Source organism: Sorex araneus, chromosome X, assembly GCF_027595985.1.
Source record: "Sorex araneus isolate mSorAra2 chromosome X, mSorAra2.pri, whole genome shotgun sequence".
Classification (NCBI taxonomy): Eukaryota; Metazoa; Chordata; class Mammalia; order Eulipotyphla; family Soricidae; genus Sorex; species Sorex araneus.
The window spans coordinates 190,184,760-190,192,550 of record NC_073313.1 but is presented as its reverse complement, the minus strand read 5'-3'; the positions used below and the strand labels follow the sequence as shown (position 1 = coordinate 190,192,550).

General features: G+C 44.3%; 2 non-coding genes across 2 annotated transcripts; one reads left to right on the top strand and one right to left on the bottom strand.

Annotated features, from left to right (window-relative positions):
• The first annotated feature begins 5,354 nt into the window (after positions 1-5,354).
• On the top strand, positions 5,355-5,425 carry TRNAG-GCC (transfer RNA glycine (anticodon GCC)). The gene has a single exon. It is a non-coding gene; the product is annotated as a tRNA-Gly (tRNA).
• Positions 5,426-5,688: 263 nt separating this feature from the next.
• Positions 5,689-5,760, bottom strand: TRNAA-CGC (transfer RNA alanine (anticodon CGC)). The gene has a single exon. It is a non-coding gene; the product is annotated as a tRNA-Ala (tRNA).
• Positions 5,761-7,791: the final 2,031 nt, after the last annotated feature.

Below are 7,791 nucleotides of genomic sequence, written 5' to 3'. Positions count from 1 at the left end.
TCCAAATCAGCTTACCTAAGGAGCTAAAGGACTTACCTAAGGAGCTAAAGTATAACGAAAACTACAAAACGCTGCTTCAGGAAGTAAAAGAGGACACGAGGAAGTGGAAAGATATCCCCTACTCATGGATTGGAAGAATTATTATTGTCAAAATGGCAATACTCCCCAAAGCATTGTACAAATTCAATGCGACCCCTAGAAGGATACCCTTGACGTTCTTCAAAGAAATGGAGCAAGCTCTCTTGAAATTCATATGGAACAATATGCCCCCACTAATAGCTAAAGCAATTCTTGGGAAAAAGAAAATGGGAGGAATCAACCTCCCCAACTTTCAACTCTGCTACAAAGCAGTAGTAATTAAAACAGCGTGGTACTGGAACAAAGGCAGAGCTGCAGACCAATGGAACAGGGTTGAATACTCTGACACACACACCCAAATATATGATCATCTAACCTTTGATAAGGGAGCAAGAAATGTGAACTGGAGCAAGGAAAGCATGTTTAACAAATTGTGCTGGCAAAACTGGACAGCTACATGCAAAAAAATGGGCTTAGATCTTCACCTATCACCATGTACAAAAGTCAGATCAAAATGGATTAAACACCCCGCTTTCTTCCTCTCTGCTGAACTCATCAGAGCCCAGCAGACTGGGACAAGTGTTAGTGTGCACTGCCCAGAAGGGACCACTTGCTGGTTATCCTGTAATCTTTCCATGCTTGACCGCACCAGTACCCAAATGGCTACAGAATCACTAACGTGAGACAGGATTAACATGGAATACACTAACTACAGTAGACTGTATTGGTCACAATACATGACTCAGAAGGAACGGATATGAGGAGTCTGCCTCAAAGATTCCATGATGTCTCACACTGTTGCTTTCTTGCTGTTGGCTCCCTTACTCTGGCCACTCATACAACAACAGTCTTACTTCTACCATCTTCCCTTCCACTTCTGTCCAGTCCATTCCCAATTCCAACTCAGTGATTGATTTCCCCAGATCAACTGCTTCATAACGATCTCTTCAAAATCAGTATCTCCAAATCACTCCTTTACTCTTCTCCTTGCTGACCCCCAAACACTAAAACCACAGTTCTGTCATTTAAAATCAGTTCCTCGTTTACTTCGGTTTTTTTTTTTCTTTTTGGGTCACACCTGGCAATGCACAGGGGTTACTCCTGGCTCTGCACTCAGGAATCTCCCCTGGCGGTGCTCAGAGGACCATATGGGATGCTGGGAATCGAACCCGGGTCGGCCGCGTGCAAGGCAAACGCCCTACCCGCTGTGCTATCACTCCAGCCCCTCCTCGTTTACTTCGTATAACGTCCTGCTGGATCTCTCATTAGGCTTCAGAAACACATGGTGACTCTGAACCCACTATAAGCATTTTTGTGGGTAAATTGTATTTTTTTAAATTCATTTTCCTCTTTTCCGACTCTGTTGCCACATCATGCCGGCTAAGGCTTTCATCTTTCCCCTGCTAGAAAAATTTTTGTTTTGTTTTGTTTTGGGGTCACACATGGCAATGCACAAGGGTTACTCCTGGCTCATGCACTCAGGAATTACTCCTGGTTTTGCCCAGAGGACCATATGGGATGCTGGGAATTGAATCCCGGTTGGCCTCGTGCAAGGCAAACACCCTACCCGCTGTGCTATCACTCCAGCCCTGCTAGAAAATTTTTCAGTGGCTTCCCTTGTAACAAATTGACATTTTTCCTATAAATAAGGTTAATTATTTGTAGGAAACAAATGTTCCTCAAGCTCATTATGCCTCTGTGTAACTCTATCACTCACTAATTCTTTTAAGCTTTTTTTAAGTTTTCATGTTTCTCAGCTTATATCATGTTTTAGTGCAATGAGTTCTCTAAATTGAATTTGTTTTCATTTTAGGGAAACAGCACCTCAATTAGTATTGCTCAGATGTAAACAAAACAAATACTATCTAAACTGACTAAAAAAAAAAGACTTGTTATTTTTAAAGCACAATTTATTGACTCACATAAAAACAAACTCCAGAATACTCCAGACATGTATGCTTATAAAGGCTTAATGTCAGATTATGAAGTGTGGGCTTCTTTTGATTTTTAAGTTTTTTTAATTAAATGAGATACAGTTACAAAGATTTCATGATTGAGTTTCAGTCATACAATGAACAAACACCCATCCCTTCACCAGGGTACATTTCCCATCACCAATGTCCCCAGTATCCCTCCCACCACCCCCACCCCATCCCATCCACTGCCTTTATAGCACTTTCCTTTTAACTCTCTCTCTTTACTTTGAGGCATTATGTTTTGCAATACAGATACTGAGAGGCCATCATGTTTGGTACTTTGTCTACTTTCAGCACACATCTCCCATCCCGAGCGATTCCTCCAACCATCATTGACTTAATGGTCCCTTCTCACGTGGAGCAGTGCTCCTAGCCCTTGTCTCTGCTGTCCTTGGGTGTTAGTCTCATACTATGTTATTTTATATTCCACAGATTAGTGCAGTCATTCTATGTCTGTCACTCTCTTTCTGACTCGTTTCACTTAGCATGATACTCTCCATGTCCATCCTTGAGGTATAGGTTTCTTTTGGACAAGCCAGCGGCCCTATCAACTCCAGCTATTTTCTCACTCTTGCAAAAGGATGGTGTTTGCCTATCGATCTGGCAAGAACTTTTTGGTGAGAATCTTGGTTGTGCCTGCTTTCAGTCACAACTCTTTAAATTATGCACAGTGGCAAGGGAAAATATTTGGCTAGACTTGTTTCACAAATATAACAAACACAGAGGACTAGAGACAAAGAAATCAATTAATGTCACCCAAATCTCGAGGTATATATTCTTTACAGAATAGAAGACTTGTACAGGACTTTTACTAAAAGTATGTATACTGCCAGACACACACACTCATATATACATACCAATACCCCCTCCATCACCATCACATACACTCACAGATTTTTGGGCATTATAAAATGCCCAATTCAAAGGGGTTTTAAAATAAGGATCTTTAATTATCAAACCTAACCAGAAACCCAGATTTCCTAGGAGAAAATCCCAGGATGATGAATGCTCCTTTTGATCTTTTTCCAGATCATTCTCAGTCTTTATTTATAACAGAAGAGGCTGGGGTGACTTTAAGCAATATACCTAATATAGCAACGTGACAAGCAAAAAAGAAAGGGCAAAAGATCTTTTATTCCATCTTTCCTAGATGTCCCAAACAGACTTCCTTCTCTTTGTTAAGAACTGTCACAAGTCCATACCATTCCAATCCTTGGAAACAAAATTGGGATAATTGGCTTAATGTACAACATTTGACCATGAAGCTAGGAAAACGCATCTGGACTTTTATCAAGAAAGAGAAAAGGTCTTTAGTAAACCACAAGTAAAGTTCACCATTAGGCCGTATTTCTTATTTGGTTTCCCTTGATTTGTGTTATACATTTATCTTGGTGTTTCTCATGCTGTAATTTATTTATTTGAATAGTAATGTTTTGGTTTTCCTTTTGTTTGTTCTTGAGCCACACCAGGCAGTGCTTGGGGCTTACTCCTGGCTCTGTGCTCAGGGATCTGTCCTAGCAGGGCTCAGGGAACCATATGGGGGAACATTTATCAGGTACTAAGGATCAAACCTGGGTCAGCCACTTGCAAGGCAAGAGCCCTACCAACTGTACAATGGCTCTTTCCAGAATACTAATATTTTAGAGTTCAAAAGAACTCAAGGGGGGGGGGGGCTAGAACAATAGCACAGCGAGTAGGGCGTTTGCCTTGCACGTGGCCAACCAGGTTCGATACCCAGTATCCCATATGGTCCTCTGAGAACCAGGGGTGATTCCTGAGTGCAAAGCCAGGAGTAACCCCTGTGCATTGCCAGGTATGACCCAAAAGGCAAAATAAAACCCCCCAAAACCAAAAAAACTTAAGGTTTTTAGATGTGAGCATGAGAAAACTTTTTGTTTTAATTCCATCAAACAAATGCAAACAAATGGGAAAGTTTAAAACTATGCAGATAGGAGGGAGAGAGCTGGGAAAAGGTTCTGAGCACTTTTGGAAAGCTACAGTTTCCAGACAGCAAGTTTAAAGGGTTTTTTCTCATCCTCTCACTGTAAAGAACAGTGGTGTGGTCTTGTTCATTCATAGGTTACTTAGTACTATGCCGTAGATTTCTTATTCACTTCATAACTTCTATGTCTTTGTAGCACCTTAATATATTCATCTTCAATTTTTTGTTTGGAATCTATGACTGTAAGTCCTTAAAAAAAAATTTAATGTAGAATCCTTGCACTGCTTCAGGAACTTTCAATGGTCCTTCTCTAACTCCTACAAACTATTCCTGATATATAATGTACTGTGCTTCAGAAGTTATATATAATAACTTCTGGAGTTAAATATACAATTGAGTTACTCTCTTGCAGGGTGAACAGCGCTTTAATTAAACATCCAAACATTAAACTGGATGTGTATCCTCTAAGATCCTCATTTCTTCATGTATTAACTTGAGGAAATTATACCTGTCTCACTGGGTTGAAATTCATGTTTAAAGTAATTACACAGGCCCAGCACATAGTTACTGCTGCAGTTTAATATTATTTCTCATACTTTCCTCCCAAGTTATTTCTGGCCATAAAATATCCTTCAGGTTGCTGGGAATTTTCCTCCTTTAAATAAAGTAAGCAATGTTGTCTAAATTCAGACTTTTACCTCTTATTATATCAATTCCATAAATTTTCTTCTACCAATTTTCACTACTCCTTCCCTATATATCTTTGCCGTATGGTTTGCAATCTTACTTTCCATGGAAACGAAGTGTAAAAGATCGGAATCATACTAGTAGAGTTTAAACAGGTCCCAAGGATCAAATCATTCACTATGAAGAATGGGGCAATTTTAGAGGATCTAGGTGACTTGGGTAGGACACCGACTTTCTTATTTAGATCATACAATTACAATTAACCCTTATAATTTGCATCTGGGAGTGTAGTTCCTCTATAATTCTCCTTCACCTATGCTGCCAAGCCATGTTAAATAGCATTAAGCATTTGAGTAGCTACAGCCAAAAAAAAAAAAAAAAGTGGTTAAAAATTATCTAAATGCGTGAAGATACAATGTTATGTTATATTGTAAAACTGTATAACCAACAAAAACTTCATGTTCTTCTTTGTCAAAGACAGTTTCAAAGGAATCTCTATAGAGTTCATCAGAAGTTAAGAATGAGATTTTAGTAAATAGTTTTTTTTCAATATTATTGATTTCGTTTTAAGAAATGTATTGCTTTCTCTAATATTTTATACACAACCAGACTCAGTAGGCTCATGGAAGTATGTCTTCTAGTAATATATAGTGAACAACTTTCCTCCGTGAGCATTGGTGGTTCAGTGGTAGAATTCTCGCCTGCCACGCGGGAGGCCCGGGTTCGATTCCCGGCCAATGCAACTTCTGTTTTCTTAACATGGTTATTTTATATCCCTAGACCACCTTCAAACATCACAAGGAAACGCCTGGTATTACGGCAAACATGAAAACAGAAATCAAACCAAACCTCCGGCTTCACCTTTTATTTTATGCAATCGAGAAGACCATCTCCCTTTCGCATTGTGTTTGGGCGTCCTAGAGTCTACAAGAGAAAATGAAACGCAGGCATACGAAAGATAAAAAGGAAATTGGAGAAAAAAAAAAAAAAGCGAAGCGGCTGGTTTGGAGATGCCGGGGATTGAACCCGGGACCTCACACATGCGAAGCGCGCGCTCTACCACTGAGCTACATCCCCCAGCCGAGAGCTGGGCTTCTGGTATCGGTATTGGTTCACAGTACTCATTGCTGATTATCCCAATGCCACGTGCAGAGTTGATTTCGATGCGTGTCCCTGCTCTACTTGCACCCACCCCGTTTGAAAGCTGCTTTCACATTGCAGGACGACCCCGAGCAGCCACCCGCCGAGCCGAGCCCCAGTTCTCGGGTTCCTGGAGCCCGGGGCCGCCCGGCGCCGCCGAGGGGGGCGGGACGTCGGTGCGCACGGGGCCCGCCCCGGCCTTACCGCGCAGGCGCGGGGAGAAGCGCGCGGCCGCGGGGCTCTCGGGGCCGCAGCTTCGCGCGCGCCGCTGGACGCCCGCCGGGCCCGGGACCCGGGAGCCCGCGCGCGATCCGAGCCCGGGGAGACCCGCTGCAGGAGCCGCGCTCGGCCGTGCGCGCCCGAAAACCCTTGGATTTCTCTATCCGCTCCCCTCCCCCCAGCCCGCCCCGAGATAAGCTCCCGCCCAGGAGAACGAATCGGTGTTCCCGCCTGTGCCCCTCCTGCCCCCCACACTGGGCTTGGTTAGGGGGTCCCCGCCGCCTCTTGGAATTAAAAGGGATTTCTTTTGCGCGCTCTTCCTCCTCACCGTCCCAAACGGGAAGAATGTCGCCCGGGTGGTAGTTTAATCATATGCAAATAATGAACAAGTCTGGGCGTGACACCTGCTGAAGGTGCATTTAGGGCTCAGATATTTGCCCCTGGGGCCGTCGGACAAGTTCGTTGGCAGGCGAAGTCGCGGGACAGCCCTTTCCCGGGCTGCCTAAGCCACCCCCGCGCTCCCCGCCGCAAAGGAAGAAAACCTGTTTCCTCGGAAATCCCCGCTCGGGGCGGTGTGAGGGCTGGGTGATGGTCTGAGCTGACAAATGTCACTTTGACGGCGGCGAAGTGCTGTGCGTGTGTGTGGGGGGGGGTGGGGGTGGGGGGGGGATGGTGTGTGTGTGTGTGTGTGTGTGTGTGTGTGTGTATGTGTGGGTGGGTGGCTGGGAGATGGGTCACACCCACTTGCAGCCAAAGGTAAAGGGGGATAGCACGGGAAGGCCTAGACTTTGGTCCCTTTCAGGCTGACTCACACAGGTGCCAGTCAGCAGGTGGAAAGGCAGAGCAGGAAACGCAGATTTCAGAATCACTCTGGGTCGCCCTCCAGCTCCACAATCAACGCTCAGATTAAAAAGCTAACTGTGTGTGAGTACAGTCACAGAAACAAACAGTGGCTCCGAATCCGGCACACACACACACACACACACACACACACACACACGCCACGCCACGTCAGTGGACAGTCATTAGGGACTCTGTTCTAAGCCAGAGCGTTCCCAGCCCCGGCCTGCATTCTGCCCCGAGGCACTTGAACTTCTTCTGAGGATTCTGTCTGAATGGGCAAACAGGAACAGAGCCCTATCCCTGCCCCAGCTTTGAATCAGTGGCAATTACAAGGATAGAGTTCATGTCAGAGAAGGAAGCTTGCCTCCGGAGACCTCACCTTGCCATCCTCTTCAGGATTCCTTCCTCATTACTGACTTACTGCTCCATCATTCAGTGCCCTGGCTTTCCGGGAACTTCTTCTCTCAGTAATTCTGATATTTCAGGGCCAAACCCAGAGACATTAACCTTTAATGCTTACTCCTCCCGTTCACCAATCCAAGGCTTAATGAAGTGTCTTTGATAAAGAAGGGCCAAGCTCTAGAGTCAATACAAGATATGAAATTAATTTACTGACCTGGTATAATCCCCCAAAAAAGTCTGAGCAAGGTGGGATTTTTCAGTCACTGTCTCTGATAGGAAAGGTGAAAAAGGATGCAGTTTTGGGTTAGGGTCTTTCATGGAAAACTCTGGATTATATCTATTCTGTTGCACTGTCACTGCACTGTTGTCCCGTCGATTTGCTTGAGCAGGCACCAGTAACGTCTCCATTGTGGGACTTGTTACTGTTTTTGGCATATCAAATACACCACGGGGTAGCTTGATAGGCTTTGCCGTGTGGGCGGGATACTCTCAGCTTGCCGGGCT